Below are 23,164 nucleotides of genomic sequence, written 5' to 3' on the forward strand. Positions count from 1 at the left end.
TACCGCCATCTCTAAATGCCTGTCTGAACTAATTCGCTTTCCATTACGGCATATAGCTTCGAGCGGAGGTGAGACAGCTAGGCTTTGTCTGTCTACGAACCGTTGTATTTGCCACAAACAACGGTCCAACAAAAGGGAGGGGGGCTTCAAAACATCAATTAAAAGGCCTAATTCGTTATTCGAAATTCGGAAGAACGTTGCCATTTGGCCCGCAGGCTGTCGTTTACAATCCCGGAAAGCGAAAAGGCGAAAAATGAGGAGGCCTAGTCTTCTTGTCAACGCCTATCACGAGTCTTCCCTGACGAACGCCGCTAGCTGTTCGAGGACGAGGTAGATGCGCTGGTAGAGGTGGAGAAGAGAGTGCGAAATGTATTCAGAGAATGCCGCGAAAATAAGACGAAGAATACAAAGAAGAGTTCCGTCCCAATTCCCAGCGCAGCCCAGATCTCTCTATTACATTTTTGCCACTATTCGTGGAAGCCACAAACACAAGGAGAACGCAGTTAGCCTTTAAACACGCTAACGCAGTTTTGTGTACAAATTTCATTGGACGAACCTTTACGCTGAACGTTTTACGGGCGGGGGGAAGACAATTTCCGAATTTTCCCCTTCCGACGACAGCAGGCGTTAAAGCGTCTAACCAATGAAAAATGTTCGCGAGAAAAGGCGCGACTTTTGACGGGTTGCGTTATCCTTGTGCGGGGTACTGTGTTTGTTGCTCCTAGATGTAAGCTGACTTGTTTCGCGATCAAAAATATCAAAGGTTAGGCAAGGGTGTACACTAATAAAAATTGTCTATTCGCGATCGAAACGAGTCTAGGTGGCGTAACGGCGCTATAGCTTCTCCGAAGTAGCGCCAATTATCTAGCGACTGAAGAACAAATTCAAAAGTCATAAGAACGTTTTTCTTAAGTAAACTTATCAAAATATAAGCACACGATGCAAAAATTATATTAAAATGTAGTCAAATTTACGAATAACGATGGGGAAAAACTAATAGCGTCTGCTTTAGCCGCTACCTATCTAGGTTTCAATGGCGAACCAAAGGGGGCGTAGCGATAGTTTTCGGTCACGAATAAACTTCCCACTTTCCGATTACGCGTCCCTGGAAATCTAAAGCGTACGTGTTGAGTTCATTTCTATCGAGAGCGGGCCCGGGCCCGTGTAGAGCAATAATTCGGGCCCGTAAGAGTCGTTATTACTGCAGTTAAATACACGGTTTCGGCGGAAAATTCCGGGAGACGGATACCTTGTTTGTTCAAACTCGGGCCCCCAGGCTGCACGGTCCCCTGAATTTGTTCTTGCTTCCCCTTCTCTCTTTTCGAGCCTGTCTGTGCCTAGTGTTACTGTGACGTCACAAAAAAATTAACTATCTAAATAGTCATTACTGAGCTGAAGTCATCGCTGGAAGAAAATCTGTGACGTTTGTAGCTCCATGTAAAAATATTGCTCGTTTAGAATACAAAATGTCATACTTACGAAAAATATTATAGAATTATGATTTCACTTAATGGGCAAATTTGAGAAACTCGTGGCGATAAGTAGCCGGATTATCGACGGAAATTTGCGTACAAATGAACCATTAAAAGCACAAAATATTATCAAATTTTAGTTAGTATGACGTAATTACGTTGCATTTATCGCGACATTAACCGGGGCGGTATCATTACGAGATATCGGATGGTATCTCACTTCTTCGCCAGTTTCGCTCAACGCCACCGTATTCAAAGTATCCTAATTTCTCAGTCTATTAAACGTCGGCAAATCGAGCGTCTGTCTATCACGAAATTGGGAAGGAGAAGCTAGGCTTAGCGTCCCCGATTAGCATAATATCCCGGCTTTGGCCGAGATGATAAGAGTGTAGAAAGTTCACAAACTGAAGGAGATTGAAAGGAAATTTCCAAAAAGTCAACACTACCTTTGGGGTCAAACTAGTTGGGTCTTAGCCTGTTACGGTCTAGGAATTATACGCGTCCATCCAGATCGGGATAAATTAAAACAAGTCAACTTCGTCGTACATTTCATTCAAAGACAGTTTTAGCGAGACTGTGAATTTTGCCAATGGTGGAAAAAACCAGATTTTTCCGCGGTTTTTTCCACCTGTTGTTTTCCTGTTAAAAACCGTGTGGAAAATCGTACTTCCATGTCTTTTTCCGCCTCTAGTGGCAAAATTCAATAAAAAATAAATAATAAAAGCAGTATATTCTTCTATTCTATTCACTCTTTTTTTCATCTCTCCTATTTGTAATGACCAAATAAGTCACTTAATAGATATATCAATGATTAATTTAGCATGAAAAGAGTTTTTTCCATTTTTCCCCACATGTCCCGGCAAAAACCGGTTTTTGCCAACCCTAAATGACTTACGAGAATGACTCGATCCAATGACCAAAATTGGATCCAACCATAATCAAGACACATTCGGTTTGAAACCAATTGTGTTTGGATCAAACGTTAATGTAATTGAATTTCCATCAAATTATGACACATTTAGGATCCAAGCTTCGATCAAAATTGAATTTGTATCTGCCCAATTTTGCAATACTTTGGGAACACAATTTGATCCACCATTTTAATAAGGAATTAAAACTAGTTTAAAACAAGTCGATCATAGTGACTAGATTGGTAAAAATATACTAGAGATTCAATATTCGTTATTTTTAAGTCATAGCAGACAAAACCTTTGTAATTACACTACCGCCATCTAAAAATTCGTTGCTGAACCATTATTTAGCAGACAACAGTTTCTAGAAACCAACAAACTTTGTTCATTTATAGTTCAACAATTTACATGATGAAGTTTACGAAACCTTTTATTAAAACATTTTCAAGACTAATATTTATTTTAAGGAGAATCGTCACCAAAACCAAAATTTACGAGGTTTTTTTACAGAATGATAGAAAATATATTAATAATTATGTCCCTGAAATTTTTATAGTTATTGGAAAAGTATTTAAAAAGTTACGCAACTTTTTCCGCAACCTACATCAAACGGCTCCAAAAAATTTCAGAAATCGCGGTTGAACCTACGTACAGCGCCAAAAGAATGAAGCGGCAAAAATTTGAGAAAGGACGGCGTGTAAGGCATTTTAAAAACACGATAAATTACAATCAACGAGTATAACACGGTTAAAAAGCCAAGGAGAATGTCGTAGCAGACGACAGTTCCGACCGAAAAACGATAAAACCGGGGAAAATAATATTTCGCTCACGAGATGGCGCTGCAGGTAGGTTCAACCAAGCGGTTCTGACATTCTTGAGTCGGGGGATAAAACACGAAATTTGGTTGCTAATAATAAATCAAATACTGAAATTTTATTAACATGAATTTTTTTGTAAAACCATTTTCGGACGTCCTCTATCCATTTAAATGGTTTTTAACCAATTTTAGGGTGGTGACAATTCCCCTTTAAGGACATGTGACGACCAAATCCGTATTTGGACAGTATTAAAAACCAATCTGACTAGCCTAAAGGGGTTGTCCATTTCGGCGTCGTGTCCTTACTTTACCAAAAACCAAAAATGTCACTAAAAGGCTGCAAAGATTTTCTATAGACTTCAAAGAGTTACTATTTTGGAAAACCAAACTTTTAGACGCTTCCAGTAGTTTGATTTTAAATTTTCGCGATGTTAGGGCTGAGACTGTGTAATAATAAATTAAAGGGAGACGGATGTAAATCAAAAGTTCGTCTGCTAACACACTTTATGGGCTGGTTTTTAATGTTTTTCAAAGCATGCAAAAATTTGCAAAGTTAAAGTCATAAACATCGAAGTTGATACTCCTTTTAACTCGTCTGTAGACGCCAAATAAAGGTGGCGCCACCTGAACGTATCGCTTCGATGGCTTCGTACTATTTTCGTCCGGCGCTTCACTACGCTAGACGCGAGATTGGCCCAATTCGGGAGTTTGATTGAATTCTCTTCTCGAACGAGACCGCCCACTATCACGTCACCTTCCAAGGTAGTTGTATTCATTTCACGATCCGTTCCCACCCACTATCTGGACTCCACATTTGAGTCGCTAATTACAATTAAATTTGTATCAAGCTCTGTGTCATTACGCGCCGTGACCTCGATATGAGCGTCAATATGGCAGAAGCGCATTCGCTCGCGAATTTTCAAAATTCATTTCAAATTCGGAAATAATTGGGAACTTAACTACCTCACGTCCGAATTAGAAAATTGACTACGTTCTTACGCATTGACAAACTATAAAGTCACGGACCTAATTCTAAATACCAAGAATTCCCGTTCATAGATTATGGCTATAAGTCTGTAATTACGTTCCTGAAGTGTGTCAGTTAGGCGATATAATTACCAATAGCTACGTGAATTTCAGCTCTTATACTATGACCATTAGTCTATAATTACTAGTAAAAATAGGTAAGTAACCGACACACTGCACCATTGAATTGGGAATAATACTGCTAGAAGTACAATTACGATTTCGGTTGCCATGGTTACGCGGAACCTGTTCTGAGAAGACTGTACGAAATTCATCTTTATAATTAGGCGGTAGCGCCATCTATATTTTGTAAAGTTATATGGCTAAAAATAAATAATTATTAGCTAACTCACCGTAACTTGAGTTAAAAAGGATCATGTTGACAGAATAAAATTATTTTTAAACAACTTCAAAGGTTTGTTTGTTACGAGAAATCATACATTTCAATTTCGCGTCAGATTCACGAAAAAATTCAATTGCAATATAGTTGCCACCACTAGAGACAGATGCCGCCACGGTAGAACGATAAAGTTGACATGGTCTCCTTATTGAACGAAATTGGTCCCGCGCCAGCCAGATTTAGTTGCACCTCTATTTATTCCCAACTCAATGCACTGCACTATGATGCTATTTTAAAACAGTCATAGAAATTACGGAAGTTATAGTAATAGAACGATACACATATGCCGAGAGATAAGATACTTTCACAGGAGTAACGTCATTAGAGGTCGATTTTTAAATACCAGAAATCTTACCAGATGGCGCCCACAGTCTCAAACGTAGAAACTTTAAATTATGTAAAAATTACGGGAAATACAATTTTTTTAATTCTATTTAATTACTGTTTTCGCTTACAATAGTGTTATAACTTTTTTTCTAATAAATCAGAAAATATTTATTTATTTCCGCCAAAAGGTTTAAATTTGCGCCATCTAGTATCAATAGGAGCATTAAAATCAAACCTCCCAGGTCTTCGCTCCAGATGTGTTTATACCTGTAAGGAATTGCCGATTCGGTCCATTTCAATATTATTTATTGGACGAAATAATTAAGACGACTGCAATAAATTTGTATCAATTTGGAGGTTTTAAAAAATCAAGGCAAAAGCCGAGTTGCATCTCCTAATCTTTCCTCCTTGCCATACCTTCTCAAATAGGGAGCAGTTTTATAGAAAAGGGAGCACAGTTATAGAAAAGGGAGCACGGTTATAGAAAAGGGAGCACGGTTATAGAAAAGGGAGCACTGTTATAGAAAAGGGAGCACTGTTATAGAAAAGGGAGCACTGTTATAGAAAAGGGAGCACTTTTATAGAAAAGGGAGCACTTTTATAGAAAAAGGGGCACGTTTATAGGAAAGGGAGCACTTTTAAAGAATAGGAAGCACTTTTAAGCAGTTTTATAGAAAAGGGAGCAGTTTTATAGAAAATGGGGTAGTTTTATAGAAAATGGGGCAGTTTTATAGAAAAGGGGGCAGTTTTATAGAAAAGGGGGCAGTTTTATAGAAAAGGGGGCAGTTTTATAGAAAAGGGGGCAGTTTTATAGAAAATGGACCAGTTTTATAGAAAATGGACCAGTTTTATAGAAAAGGGGGCAGTTTTATAGAAACGGGGGCACTTTTCAAAGGGAGCACTATCCAAAGTGAAAAGCATGGGGCAACGCTTTGTCAAAACTTTTCAAGCAAGAAAGGATTGAAGCAACCGAGAACAAACAAACAGGTATACCCACGTTTCCATGGTGCACTCTTTTTCAAATTTTAGGCGCGGAGATTAATTGACTAATTAATATGTGGTAGTTGCCATTTGAGGGTACAAAATAGTCAACAGAATTATATTTAAGTTAATAAATTTATTTTTTAATAATAAATAATAATATATTTACAATTTAAAATTATAATAATAATATAAAAATTAAAATGAATTATCTAAAAAATCCTTATATTTAACATACAATTGTAATCAAAATTAAACTTTAAACTTTGAAATTATTTAATTAAACATATTAATACAATTATTCAATATTTAGAATTTAAAAAGATATTTGTATCTGCTATTCAATCAACAGAGGTCACCACGATATGTTTAGTAGGCGTGGCCTGAAAAATAAGTAGTAGATCCTGTCACCACACCCCAATGCAACGTTCCCATTTGTTTCGTTCTGTTGGTGGGTCAACCGTTGGTCAAGATAGTGTCGTCCCTTTTGCCAATAAAAGGTGTTAGCTAAAAAATTGTCAAAGTTGTCTCTTATTCCCGCGAATAACGGAAAGTAACCCCTTCGGTTGATGACGTAAGCGACGAAACGCCACGCCAGGGCCATTCGATCTCTTAAATTCACGAGGCGGGGCTTAGTCCCAATTTCGAATTTCCCGCGTAAAGACCAAACCGCCATCTCGGATCGGAACGGTTTTAAAAAACGTCGGGCGGCCATATTGTCTGTGATATCTCCTAGTCGCTAATCGTGGTGCTATTTATGTTAATGAATTTAAATAACGAGAAGGATAAATTTTATGCTGGATATGCCGAAGGCATTTCTGGGAGTGATAAAATTAGGTATATGCGAAAAATATTTCTATTACAACAACCTTGTATTTAGACATTTTCACCAGTTATCTGCCAAGGCTTAGAAACACAGCTAAACTTCCAAACTTGTGTTAGACAAAATGGCCACCGGCACAACCCGCGATAAAAAAATTCGCTCGTTCATCGTCATCAAACGTCATTCGTATAAGGCGTGGCTTAGACTAATACGTCACAAGAATACACACTGTAGAGTTTAAATTTCGAATTATTCACGGCTCGATTTAATAAAGTTTATTTTTAAGTTTCAACGCGGAAAAGGTTAAATAGTGAAGCGAGTGTGAGTATTCCCGGCGGCAAATGTAATTCTCGGGAGAGGATAATCTTGTATACGTTTGAAATGGAAATGGGATATAAATGCGGAAAATACACTCCTATCCAAATCCCAAAATAGCAAATTCGCGAAAGAGAGTCAACAAATTTCGAATTTTCAACGTATGGATTTTTCAAAGGCGCACCCAGCAAATATATTCGCCAAATACGTTTTGAAGCATTTTACACCCTCTTAAATTCGTTTACGAAAACATGAAAATAATCTAAAAATAATTTTCAACATGTAAATTTTTTATATATATTATGAATATTAAATTATAAATTGCATTATATATTAGATGACATATATTACATTGTAATCATATTATACTACATTATTACCAGAAATACATGTATTTCTGTTATTACAATATAAATATATTATATATTATATATTATAAAGATATTATATATTATATATTATAAATATATTATATATTATATATTATAAATATATTATATTATATATTATAAATATATTATATATTATAAATATATTATATATTATAAATATATTATATATTATAAATATATTATATATTATAAATATATTATATATTATAAATATATTATATATTATATATTATATATTATAAATATATTATATTATATATTACAAATATTTTATATTATTTATAAAAATTATAACTATATTATATTATATATAAAAATTATAACTATATTATATTATATTATATATAAAAATTATAACTATATTATATTATATATAAAATTATAACTATATTATATTATATATAAAAATTATAACTATATTATATTATATATAAAAATTATAACTATATTATATATAAAATTATAACTATATTATATTATATATAAAAACTATAACTATATTATATTATATATACAAATTATAACTAATATTATATTATATTATATATAAAAATTATAACTATATTATATTATATATGAAAATTATAACTATATTATATTATATATGAAAATTATAACTATATTATATTATATATAAAAACTATAACTATATTATATTATATTATATTATATATACAAATTATAACTAATATTATATTATATTATATATAAAAATTATAACTATATTATATTATATATGAAAATTATAACTATATTATATTATATATGAAAATTATAACTATATTATATTATATATAAAAATTATAACTATATTTTATATTATAAATTATAACTATAATATATATTATAAATTATAAATATATTATAAATATAATGAATAATTATATATTATAAATTATAAATATATTATAAATATAATGAATAATTATATATTATAAATTATAACTATATTATATATTATAAATTATAAATATATTATAAATATAATGAATAATTATATATTATAAATATATTATCAAGAATGTATTTATTAATTTATTTACATGTATTACATTATATTATAAATATTATATAAGATGTTATTTATACTATATCAATATAAAGTGACTTCAAAGTTCGTATTTCCAAAATCCAAATGTAATTTCCTAAACTTTGAGTTTTCCATGCAAATAAAAACCTACGTAAATGTATAAATATTTAAAGCAATTCTTGTCTAAATGTCTATTTATGTACTGACTGGCGAAAGCGTAGAAGAAGTTAAAGATAAAAAAATGAAGGAGTGGGGGAAGAGAAAGTCAAGTTCCAAATGGATTTTGCAAACAAATTTAAAGAGGGTCGAGTTTATTCGGTTTCATCAGAGATTCTTTCGCAATAGCAAAGAAGTAAGGGCTTAAAAGCGAGGAGTCGAAATCTGGCGAAACGAACTTAGGAAAACATTGGGAAAACTAAACGGGACCTTTTTATCCGCAGTAATAGAGTTTACTTTAAAACCTCTCTGCCATTTTTGTTAGATAGCATTACAGAGTAATTTTCAAAGCGACATAATGTCCGAAAACCGGCACGTCGTTTAGAAACGACATTTTGTTTAAAAACTTTCTAGGGTTGCACGATTTTTAAATCTGTTACATAGTTTCTTCTTTAGTTCTATTTCCATTAACTCGGTTTTTTTGTCAGACTCGTAAAACCAGAAGTATATAATATATCTATTAAAAGAGAAGTATCCCTCCATGTACCTGACCACCTTGGATAAAGACATTGAACGTCCCTAGAATCCTAGATGACTTGGGCCTAGGGTGGTGCCTGGGGTATTAGCTTAGCTGATTATTATTATTATTATTATTATTATTATTTTTATTATTATTATTATTATTACCTTCCCAGGGGCAGACCGTTAATATTTGGGGCACTGGACTAACACCGTTTTGGGCCTATCCAATTAACCTACGTTTGGGTGTATCAGATGCATTTGGCAGGGTAAATGGAAAATCTAATTTTTCTAAAGAATGTTTTATTAATTGTTTTTATTTTTTTTAAACACGATGGGGGGCCCTTTGATTGAACGGAACCCTGGACTGGAGCTCACAAAAACCGTAACGAAATCCGCTCTTTACCATCGCCGGCTCCCGTTGCTTTTTTCTAAGCACGTTTTTGAAGGAAAAATAGTGCAACACAATATACGATTTAAAAAAAAGTAAATATTCCTACGAAGTGTAGTTTTTTACATTTCTCTTTGTTTGGCGCGGAGTAATACACGCTGTAAATTTTCAATCGTGATGTGGTGTATGCTTCCGCGGTTTGACGAAAAACTGTGCCTAAATGCAAAATTCCGCCTCAATAGAGCATAGCGCCTATTTGATTTTGGGCGGCGGCGGCGTTTGACGAAAACCTGTGCCTAAATGCAAAATGCCGCCTCAATAGAGTATAGTGCCTATTTGATTTTGGGCGGCGGCGGCGAAAATCACTCGGCGGCGAAAATCACTCGGCGGCGCCCGCGGTACGAAGGGGAAAAAGTTTCTCCATATCCCCTTTTGAAAATTTCAAAAAAAAATCCAAAATGTTTTTGAAGAAAAAACAATAAAGTTACGTATAAAATCTCAAAAATAACTCGGCGGCGGGATCAAAATTAATTGGCGGCGGCGTCGACGGCCCGCCAAAAAGTAAATGACTCAGCGGCGGCGGTTCGGCGCCAGAGAAAATATCGGCGGCGCTAGATTCTACCCCTAATACGCCACTGTAAGATATATATTATAAATTTCTGGTTAAACTAGTTTTCACCAGAAGTTTAAAATATATCTCTTACGACAGAAGTATCCATCTAAGTCATTAAAATTAAACATGCATCTTCGGTGGCTCGAGGCTCTTTTCAATGGATGCGTACTTCCTTCCAAACCGCGGATGTGCACACCGCATCACGGCTTAAAATTTACCGTCTGTATTACTCCACCTGAGGATATAAAACGTCCAAATTACACTCGGAGGCGATATTTACTTAATTATAAATCACATTTTTCCTCCGTAAAAGTTTTAAAAATAACTGATATATTTCGTCCTGAATTATTTTTATCTTCAGAAACGAATTTTGAGAAATTATAAGAACCCGAGAAGGTACGCGCTTCAAGCAAATAATGCTAGAAGGATAGGCTGATGAATACTTCTGCCATAAGAGATATATTTGAGGCGCCAAACCGGAAAAACTAAATGTAGTCAATAACATGAATCTATTAAACTCTAATGATAAGAGTGGAATATTCATGGGTTAAATAGATTCATATAATATAAAGCTCTTTTATAGAATAGAGAGCATTTTTATAGAATAGAGAGCATTTTTATAGAATAGAGAGCATTTTTATAAAATAGAGAGCACTATAAAAGTGTTTTCTATTCTATAAAAGTGTTTTCCATTCTGTAAAAGTGTTTTCTATTCTATAAAAGTGTTTTCCATTCTGTAAAAGTGTTTTCTATTCTGTAAAAGTGTTTTCTATTCTGTAAAAGTGTTTTCTATTCTATAAAAGTGTTTTCCATTCTATAAAAGTGTTTTCCATTCTATAAAAGTGTTTTCCATTCTATAAAAGTGTTTTCTATTCTATAAAAGTGTTTTCTATTCTCTAAAAGTGGTTTATATTCTCTAAAAGTGTTTTCCATTCTATAAAAGTGTTTTCTATTCTCTAAAAGTGTTTTCTATTCTCTAAAAGGGTTTTCTATTCTCTAAAAGTGTTTTCTATTCTCTAAAAGTGTTTTCTATTCTCTAAAAGTGTTTTCTATTCTCTAAAAGTGTTTTCCATTCTCTAAAAGTGTTTTCCATTCTCTAAAAGTGTTTTCCATTCTATAAAAGTGTTTTCCATTCTATAAAAGTGTTTTCTATTCTATAAAAGTGTTTTCTATTCTATAAAAGTGTTTTCCATTCTATAAAAGTGTTTTCTATTCTATAAGTGTTTTCTATGCTCTAAAAGTGTTTTCTATTCTCTAAAAGTGTTTTCTATTCTCTAAAAGTGTTTTCCATTCTGTAAAAGTGTTTTCCATTCTGTAAAAGTGTTTTCTATTCTCTTAAAGTGTTTTCTATTCTCTAAAAGTGTTTTCTATTCTCTAAAAGTGTTTTCTATTCTCTAAAAGTGTTTTCTATTCTCTAAAAGTGTTTTCTATTCTCTAAAAGTGTTTTCTATTCTCTAAAAGTGTTTTCCATTCTGTAAAAGTGTTTTCTTTTCTGTAAAAGTGCTTTCCATTCTGTTTTTTATTATATTTAGTTTTTCCGGTTTGGCGCCTCATACATATAATATATACTTATGTTTTCACGTATTATTTAGTTGTAACGTGATAAATCGTTCCCCTGTACCATAACAACTAATAAACTAAAAAAAAATCAACAAAGCTAATTTAACTAGAGGATTAATGTTTGATCTAAGGTTCCGGTTTGCGTTGCCAATGTGAAAGACGTGATCCCGCAGCCGCGTTGAAAACAGCAGACGATTGCGAGCCAAATATTCTAAATCTTTACACCAAAGAAATAAAAAATCAAGATAGTATACGATTTTAAAACGGGTGACCTTCAAACAAGTGCACCTCGAATTTAAGGAGTATTTGTGGAACGAGAAATATATTGAGAAAAATATCTTCCTTTTTATCAAGTCCATTTTTTAGCCGAGATGGGAGACGTAAATTTTGAAAATCGGAACTCCAGTGTAGAGTGGATATACCAACCCCAGGCTTAGACCCCCCCCCAAGACAGCGTCTATACGAAGTTCGACCTCTAGGCCTTTCATCAGACCGCTACAAAATTTACACGATTTTGGAGGGTTTTCGACCGCTTGCTTCTCCCCCCCCCCCCCCGTCATCTCGTAGAGCGGGGAAGCCTCACTTGCCCCTACAAGCCACGGCCAAAGACGAACAGAATCGCTCCTTATGGTGCCTACGGCAAAGAAAGCGCGCTACAGATCCGTAAGCCTCGGCCAACATTCGATCTCATTTTTTCCTTCTTCTTCCCGACGGGGGGTATCCCTTAATATCCTATACATTAAGGAGGTTAAGCGAAACCCGATAGAACCTCTGACGGAAACGTCGGCAACGATTCGACGGACGCTGCCAAGTTAGTTCGACGGAAACTCGGTGGAAGATTCACCGGTGCTTATCTCTCTATATCGTATAAGGGAGGAACGAGCGTCCAGTTTCGGAAGGTGGAGCTCAATAAAGCAGGCGCTCTTTGCGAAGAAAGGAAGTGCAAGCCCATGCGCCGGGAATAAAAAACGGAGCGTCGACTTCATCCCGAGCAACGACCGTAAAAGCGATGCCGCGGAAAATATAATAATGCCAGCCCGACTCCATTCTCCCATTAAACGGGTTAGGAAGAAATTACAAACTAAAGAAGGAAAGTAATCGCGGAATTTGGCACTTTTAAATTCTCGGGAGTGTAGGCTGACTTCTACTCGAATCCTACTAAAGCTGCCTCTCAGATTAATATTAATAAATATTCCTTAAACTTCATTCACTGATCGCTAGATAGCCCTAGTAGTCTGACGTTGATTTAGGGACCCAATTTTTTAAAAAGAGCATCCACAGAACAACATCGGACTGCGCGCTTGAGCTCGCGCAGATAAATTGACACGTTAATTTATATAGAAAAAATTATGTCAAAATCGTTAGTCTTTGGCAGGAATCCATACCTCTACTTGGAATGCGTATCGCGGCAGATTTTCGTCTTTACTGTAAATTAAATTGAACTTGTAAATTCATTTTCGTTACATATAATATAATTTCCAATAGATCACTCGAATAAAATTTTATTAATTTTAATAATTTTATTTATATTACTAATATTATTTCATTTATTAATTTCATTAACTTTGTTAGTTTTATTAATTTTATTTATTTTATTAATTTTATATATTTTTTTAATTTTATATATTTTATTAATATTATTTATGTCATTAATTTTATATATTTTATTAATATTATTAATATCATTAATTTTATATATTTTATTAATATTATTAATGTCATTAATTTTATATATTTTATTAATATTATTAATGTCATTAATTTTATATATTTTATTAATATTATTAATGTCATTAATTTTATTACCATTTGGAAAATAATTACGCCAAATATTTATAATTTCAGCCCCGACGCTAGAGATCAAAAATATCTTCAGCGCGCCATCTTCTAACAAAAACAATAAAGAGAGAAAAATGGTGGCGTTGTTTTGACTATCAATTGCGTACACCGTTGCCATGGAAACCGGCAAATGGTCATCGGTGACCTTCTCCTTCCGACGCCGGGTTGCTTCGAGAAGACGCCATCTTTATAAATTCGCGGTCGGGCGTTGGGCGAATGAAAGATGGTCAAGACGCGGGTTATAAAGTGCCCCCCCCCCCGTTCCCATTCGGCCCCGGGATAAGATTAGAAGAAAAGGTCAAAAGAGAATTTCTCTCAGAGAAATGAGACAAGCGGTTGACTGCGCGTTATTAGCCACGGCCGAAATCGTTGCTCCGCCGGTCATTCCCTCTCCTCTCTCCTCTCTCTCCCCTGTCCCCTCTCCATTCTCCTCTCTCCTCTCTCCCCTCTCCTCTCTCCTCTCACAACGGTGTCGCAGATATAAAAAGAATAGCCGGGAGGACTCTGCCCTTCTAAGAGTGATGGAAGAGTTGGAAATCAAATCCCGCGCTCGCCGTTAAACAAAAACGCACCAGGGCTTTATTTTTTATCATTCCGTCCAGCGTTCTCCACTTACACACGATCTATACTTATACCCTAAGTCCGAAAAGACCCCTAAAAGGGTCAAACTAACCCAGGGTTGCCACCAAATTTTGAGATTCAAATTCCCTGACTTTTTAGGCACATTTTTAAATTCCATGACATTTCCCTGACGTTTTAGGCACATTTTTAAATTCCCTGACATTTCCCTGACTTTTTAGGCACATTTTTAAATTCCATGACATTTCCCTGACTTTTTAGGCACATTTTTAAATTCCATGACATTTCCCTGACGTTTTAGGCACATTTTTAAATTCCCTGACATTTCCCTGACTTTTTAGGCACATTTTTAAATTCCATGACATTTCCCTGACTTTTTAGGCACATTTTTAAATTCCATGACATTTCCCTGACGTTTTAGGCACATTTTTAAATTCCCTGACATTTCCCTGACTTTTTAGGCACATTTTTAAATTCCATGACATTTCCCTGACTTTTTAGGCACATTTTTAAATTCCATGACATTTCCCTGACGTTTTAGGCACATTTTTAAATTCCCTGACATTTCCCTGACTTTTTAGGCACATTTTTAAATTCCATGACATTTCCCTGACTTTTTAGGCACATTTTTAAATTCCATGACATTTCCCTGACGTTTTAGGCACATTTTTAAATTCCCTGACATTTCCCTGACTTTTTAGGCACATTTTTAAATTCCATGACATTTCCCTGACTTTTTAGGCACATTTTTAAATTCCATGACATTTCCCTGACGTTTTAGGCACATTTTTAAATTCCCTGACATTTCCCTGACTTTTTAGGCACATTTTTAAATTCCATGACATTTCCCTGACTTTTTAGGCACATTTTTAAATTCCATGACATTTCCCTGACGTTTTAGGCACATTTTTAAATTCCCTGACATTTCCCTGACTTTTTAGGCACATTTTTAAATTCCATGACATTTCCCTGACTTTTTAGGCACATTTTTAAATTCCATGACATTTCCCTGACGTTTTAGGCACATTTTTAAATTCCCTGACATTTCCCTGACTTTTTAGGCACATTTTTAAATTCCATGACATTTCCCTGACTTTTTAGGCACATTTTTAAATTCCATGACATTTCCCTGACTTTTTAGGCACATTTTTAAATTCCATGACATTTCCCTGACGTTTTAGGCACATTTTTAAATTCCCTGACATTTCCCTGACTTTTTAGGCACATTTTTAAATTCCATGACTTTTCCCTGATTTTCCTGACGTGTGGCAACCCAATAACCCCATCCACCATTTACCTCCGGCCAATAAAACTATACTTTAAATACGGTTTCTCCAAGTTTGTTTACATTAAATCGAGATTTATCTAAGGGATATAACCAGAATTAATAATAACCTTTAAGAGAGAAGTAATTAGCTGGGCTAACACCCAAGGCAGTTAATAGAAAATTCCATAATAAAAAGGTGGCAAAAAAGCTAAACCCTAACAAATTTAAAGTAACGATAAATCTTACGAAATACTGGAACCAATAGGTTTTCGAGGAAAAAATGAAAACTCAAAAGTCGGACCAAATAGATCTTCGGGTAAAAAACCAACTATAATGGAATTAAAATAGCCAGAATTTCCAGCTTTAGACTTTTTTCGCCCTACTTGGAGCTCATCAGTACGGCGCAGAGAATCTGGCTTGCGACTAACTAAACCGAAAAGATAAACTAACCCTAAAAATTCAAATTTAAATAACATAAGGCACCACCTTAGGCCCAAATTAACTAGCAATTTTTAATCCCTCTAAATCAGGTGCCCGGGTGACGTACGCGTAGAAGAGTTGTAGCAAACCCTTCATGCCACGTTAGCCAACAACTCCCTGCACTGAGAATTACCGTTAAGCTCTACACGTTGTTATGGAAAGGGGAAACCGAAGAACTCGGGGAAAGCCCCCTTCAACCGGGAGGGATAATTTTTCCTCTGACGCTAATATTGATTTCGCTCCAAATCTAGACCCGCGAAGGAAAGTGTTTTCAGCGTTACGGCTTATAGATACACATCTCTCTCTCTCGTATATTTCTGAAATTGTAACTTCCGAAGTTGCGCTTAATGTTTTAACTTTTCGAAGCTGTTTTAAAAATACCGCATTTGCATTTCGCGTTTATTTTATTGTTAGCCAAGCAAAAATAAATATTTACCGCCTTAAACGAAAACTTAAGGCTGCAAACTTACTCACTGACAAAGTTTACGACCCGAAGAAAAAAGGATACGTTGGATTTTAAATTTCGAAGTCAATTTGTCATAGACGCTAAAGGGTAAACATTATAATTGGATACAATTCCTCTGGGAATAAAGTGGTCTTATGATATTCACGTACTTCCTTAAAGGGCGAATAACTTTAAGAAATCTAATTCTAGATAGACAGAGAGAAGGGTAACCATTTTCCACCCAGCTAAATATATTTGAGGAATGCGCGTACGCTGAACTAGTCGTATCAAAGAGAAAACCCTTTCAATCCAAGATATTTTAAATTATGTATTACTGAGAAACGGCCCTCGACAATTTCATAATTTATTAGCGTTTGATCTTAGACCAACAAATAGGGAAAGATACACTCAATAAGTTAGCTTAGAGCCAAAGCCTGACGTCATCACCGTGCATGCCGCTATAGTTTCAACTACTTGTTTACTTAAACAAACCTAAGTGATAAATCTTCAAAATCGTGCCGTTATATCAATTGAGACCACCTCAAAGATAATAAATTAATACATAAATTAACGAAATAAACCTAAAATTATTTAAAATAATATTAACATTAATAATTCATAATTATTAAAATTAAAATTGATATTATCATTAATAATTATTTAAACAAGAATTTATATTATAATTAATAATTATTATTAAAATTAATAATAATTATTAAAATTAATAATTATTATTAAAATTAATAATTATTATTAAAATTAATAATTATCATTAAAATTAATAATTATCATTAAAAATTATTACTAAAATTGAATATTGTCCTTATTAATAATTACTAAAATTGAATATTGTCCTTATTAATAATTACTAAAATTGAATATTGTCAATTATTAATGATAATATCAATTTTAATTTTAATAATTATTAATAATAATATCAATTTTAATAATTATTAATAATAAATTTTAATAATATTCATTTTAATAATTATTAATAATAATATTCATTTTAATAATTATTAATAATAATATACATTTTCATAATTATTAATAATAATACTAATTTTAATAATTATTAATAATGACAATATTCAATTTTAGTAATTATTAATAATGACAATATTCAATTTTAGTAATTATTAATAATGACAATATTCAATTTTAGTAATTATTAATAATTACAATATTCAATTTTAGTAATAATTTTTTTTATTAAAATTAATTATTATTATTAAAATTAATATTATCATTAAAAATTATTACAAAAATTGAATATTGTCATTATTAATAATTACTAAAATTGAATATTGTCATTATTAATAATTATTAAAATGAGTATTATTATTAATAATTATGAAAATGTATATTATTATTAATAATTATTAAAATTAATATTATTATTAATTATTAAAATGTATATTATTATTAATTATTAAAATGTATATTATTATTAATAATTATTAAAATGTATATTATTATTAACAATTATTAAAATTAATATTATTATTAATAATTATTAAAATGAATATTATTATTAATAATTATTAAAATGAATATTATTATTAATAATTATTAAAATGAATATTATTATTAAATTATCGGCCCATTTCGGTGCTAAGTATCTTTTCCAAAATTTTTGAAGCTATAATGCACAAATACCTCTCGACATGGTTTCAGCCACTCTTAAATACTAACCAACACGGCTTTTGTTCTAAAAGATCCACAAATACAAATCTGATGTGCTTTCTAAACGACGTTATGCCTTATATTGAGAACCAAGGACAAGTCGATACTATATACTTAGACTTTAGCAAGGCGTTTGACCGCATGAGCCATAAAATATTCCTCAGAAAATTAGAGCAGTACGGGCTGGGGGGCCAAATCTTAAATTGGACATCAACTTACCTATCTAATCGCTTAAATATAATAAAAATTAATGGTTTAATAACAGATATATCGTACTCAACCAATCGCGGGGTACCACAGGGGTCCTGCCTTGGACCTCTGTTTTCCAACATATTTGCAAATGACATACCCATATGCCTGGGTGACGAATGTAAAATCAAGGCGTATGCTGATGATAACAAAAATTACAAAGGCATAAAAACAATCGAAGACTGTAAAACCCTCAATGTTAATGTGCTAAACATTTTCAAGTAAGTCCTTCAAAATGAAATGCCTCTAAACAGTGCTAAAACAGTAGTAGTGTCATTCACCAGAAAAACTTTAACAAATATTATATACCCTTACGATATTACTGGTGAGAAATTGGAGAGAAAAACATGTTTAATGGATCTGGGGATATATTTCGACAAAAAACTGAATTTTACGGCCCAAGTTAATTATTTAAAGACCGATTGTACAAGAAAACTATACGCTATCCTGAAAATAGCCCGAAATTTAAGATCTCCGAGAATTTTCTTAATCTTGTTTAAATCGCTCATACGCTCCAAAATAGAATATTGTTGTCAGATATGGGCTAGTTGCAGCACTTACCTCCACAATGTTATTGAGGGAATTCAAAATAAGTTCGATAAATTATATTCTCTTAACTTTTATCCCGTCCAAAACTATAGATATAAAACTGTCATTGAAAACTGTAATTTACGCTCCATACATCATCGAATAATCTTCCATGAAGTCATGACTATCTATAAATTGTTAAATAATCAAACAGATTGTAACGAACTACTAAGTGCTATAAAACTAAGAACTCCCAATAAAATTACCCGCTCGAGAGATATATTCTATACAAATGACCTTAAAAATAAAAATATTAATCCTATACAACGAATTCAAAAGAGATGCAACACACTATGTAACAATATAGATTTTTCCGAGAAAAATCTAAATATTTTAAAAAAAAACTCTAAATGACGCTATTAAAAAATTTAAAATGAAAATGTAATAGAAAAACTTAATAGGGAAGAATTGTTAAAATAAAGATAAAATCGCACAACCTATGTAACGAAAACTTAAAAGTATAACACAATAATATAATACTGCCACGTTAGCAAATACATACAATGCGGGATAAAATAAATATATCGCTCCCTTGACAATGTGTAAAACTTTCAACCTATAAATCTGTGACTTTATTGCAAAATGTAATTTTTATTTTATTTTTTAGACATTTTCTATTGTTCGACAATGTTTAGATTGTAAACAATTTGTTTTTTACATGTAACGTTTTTGATTGTTCGTGACAAAAATCTTATAACCTGTAACATTATAAAAAGTGCTTTAATGCATGTTATGCTATAGGAAATAAACATTTATTGAATTGAATTGAATAATTATTAAAATTTATATTATTATTAATAATTATTAAAATGAATATTATTATTAATAATTATTAAAATGAATATTATTATTAATAATTATTAAAATTTATATTATTATTAATAATTATTAAAATGAATATTATTATTAATAATTATTAAAATTTATATTATTATTAATAATTATTAAAATGAATATTATTATTAATAATTATTAAAATGAATATTATTATTAATAATTATTAAAATGAATATTATTATTAATAATTATTAAAATGAATATTATTATTAATAATTATTAAAATGAATATTATTATTAATAATTATTAAAATGAATATTATTATTAATAATTATTAAAATTTATATTATTATTAATAATTATTAAAATGAATATTATTATTAATAATTATTAAAATGAATATTATTATTAATAATTATTAAAATTTATATTATTATTAATAATTATTAAAATTTATATTATTATTAATATTATGAAAACGAATATTGGGGCAGGGTGCGTTGAGTTGGCAAGTACTCTCCCTGGCTGTTAAAGGTGTTTTCCTCCGGGTATTTCGGTTTCCCCATTCCATAAAACATTGCAGAGATTTTAAAAAAACAATGGTTACTGGTTAACTGTGTCAGGGCTAGACTTAACCCTCGCACACGGTTTAAATTATTCCGCGTTGTGGTTTAAAGGGCCCCAGGCCTGTTGCAAGGCAGTTAATAAATGAAATTATTGTTATTGATAACTATTAATATTATATTATTTATTAATACTAAATATTTTTGTTACTTATAATAATTCGTGTTAATTTTGTGTTTGAACAAAATGGCGTTATAGTTTTTTGTCTAGTTTTTATAGTTTAGGGTATGGTAGCTTAAATATCAGATTTACCCAGTTTACGTACACAGTGATGTGTTTAGGATAAACGTCTTTAGACATATCCTTATATCCTAATCCACTAAGCTAGAAGTCTTGAAGGTCCTTTTGGCAAAATCGTTAGATTTGATAGTTCATTAACTTTTACATAGCTCCATAAATTTTATTTAGTAATCTAACAAATAATTAGCCTTATATTACAAAAGTTTTAAATGACTAAAATAAGAAAATATATTTGTGAATCTTAGCTCTGCTTGTAAGTGCCGTGTAGATCTATTTCGGACATCAGAGACGCGTGTTTATTTCTTTGATACGTAATTAGAAAATTTTTGAGAATTTTAACGCCGCCTAAGTAGAAAGTTTTACAGACATCTTTGTAGTTCGAATGTTTCTTAATTGGAACACACAACGGAATATAGAATGAAGTAGAATTAATGAATTCGAATAGTCTTCGTTACATAAACAGTTATACTTTATATTCTACGCAATCCAAATGACTATTTTAAAATTTAAATTAAGCAAATTTTACAATTGTTTCGTAAGGATTGTTTTCAATTTCGTTTCTAAAGTTCTGCTACAAGTTTTAAATCTGATTTTAAGGAGATAAAAATTTATTTTTTACACTCTTATATATTTTAAAATGGTGATAAATATTATGAAACTAATTTATTTACGTTAAATTTTTAATGAATTCCGTTTTAAGAACACAAAAATAAACGCAAAATTGTCCTGACAATTTCAGTTAGAATATCTGTATGACGTTTCGACCTCCTCGCATGACCTACTCTTTCGCTTCACTAGTTTTAATAGCTTGAAAATAGTGTAATCGACATTTACGCTTATCATTAGATACAAGATTATCTCTTCCGGACCAGTGCGAGCCTATTTATACAATATTACCGTTAAAGTTTTTCGAATCAATTTCTTTTAAGATCTATTGCAATTTTAAAAAATACAAAAGTTTTTATTTTTTTTAAATGCCAAACTTTTTTGTAAATTTTGTTTTAAATAACTTTTTCAATTATTTTATGTTTTAAAAAATACAAAACTTTATTTTACTCTACTTATTTGTTTTATTTTATTTATTAAAACATAAAATAATTAAAAAGTTTGGTATTTTAAAAAAAAATATTAAAAATGTTTGGTATTTAAAAAGGAAATAAAATAATCAAAAAAGTTTGATATTTAAAAAAAAATAAAATAATTAAAAAAGTTGTGTATTTAAAAAAAACATAAATAAATAAAAACGATTAGCATTTTGAAAAATAAAAATAAAAACGTTTTGTATTGCGTCAATAAAATAAGATCAAACTACGATTTTTCTTAATTTCGAAACATTTATTCTTAAGAAAGTTGAAAATTTTAATTTAGCAATGGCGGAAGATTTTTTGTTCCCCATTGAGCAAATATGAAAAAAAAACACGAGATTTTAGCGCAAACTCGATAGCCGCAGAACGATTTGCTAAAAAGTAAAGAAAAACAAGTGCCCCGAGGGGCCAAAAGGGGTAAAAAATCTATAAATCCATAGAACGACCTCAATAAAAAAAATGAAAAATAAAATCTGTCTACCCCATCCAGGCACGCGTTCCTGCAGAGCCGAGAGGAGTTAGTGGCGCCCCTGGCGGCGAAAGTCAACTCTTAAACCACCTTCCATGGACGCGCATCACTTTTTTCGCCAAATAGACGTTATAAAGAGAGCGAAATGCATTTGTCGTAAAAAGGCTCAGAACTTGATATTGGATTACTTTTAAGAAAGAAAGTGAAAGAGGTATAAAGTTACATTCTTCTACGTATTACGAACTACACTATGCTCTTAATAAAGCCGAACAAATACCGGTATTAGCCATATTTCGTGGCGGTGAGCAAAATAAAGAATTAGGTCGTCGCGTGCCGGATAGCGAAGCTTAACGTCATTAAAGGATCGTACGAGTCGAAGGCACTGTTACCTGAGACCACTAACAAAGGCAGTTAGGCCGCTAGATGAAAGTAAGTATTAGCTTGGAGGTAGGCTAAACATATTTTTCAGACAAAAACTACAAACTGTAAAAAATATTATTTTAAAATCTGTAATAAAATAATGCGTAACGATTGGAAAGAAAATTTATAATTTTACTTTATAAATTAAAATTTAAATTGTTGTTACTGTAAGAATGCTCTTTTTAAAAGATTGCCACACTCAATCAACGATAGATAACTAGCGCCATCTACTGATAAGTTAATGAAGCTCTGCGTATGTTAATTTACGTTAAACGTCAATCTGAGCCTTAGGTAACACGGATTTTGACTTAAGGTTTCCAGGGCGACATTCCGGAAATAGGGGTTGAAAATGGTAGATTATGATTGGTCGAGATACGGATATGGATAGACTGGGGTGTAGCTACTGGATTTGCTACCAAAACCTTTCAAACGATTCTAATAAGGGTTTACATGGTAACCTTCTCCGAAATTTGGAACTAATTATTAAATAGAGTATATGTTAAAATCAAATGAAATATATAATTCATATAAAAGTGCAAATTAAAAAGGCGATGGTATTGAACCATTCACAATATTCTCAGATTCAGATTCCCGGTTTTCCCTGACCATTTGGAGTTATTTTCCCTGACTTTTAAAGGTCAAAGTTGGAGAGTTTTTTAATCAACTTATATTTCAGCACCAA

The 23,164-nt window shown here is 32.0% G+C and overlaps 1 protein-coding gene across 2 annotated transcripts in view; it reads right to left on the reverse strand.

The window, feature by feature from the left end:
• Nrx-1 (Neurexin 1) overlaps positions 1 to 23,164 on the reverse strand; it is a 186,394-nt gene that overhangs the window by 148,351 nt on the left and 14,879 nt on the right. The gene's annotated exons all lie outside the window — the stretch shown is intronic.

The sequence above is a fragment of the Leiobunum rupestre genome, chromosome 6 (assembly GCF_980474605.1).
Source record: "Leiobunum rupestre chromosome 6, qqLeiRupe1.1.hap1, whole genome shotgun sequence".
NCBI lineage: Eukaryota > Metazoa > Arthropoda > Arachnida > Opiliones > Sclerosomatidae > Leiobunum > Leiobunum rupestre.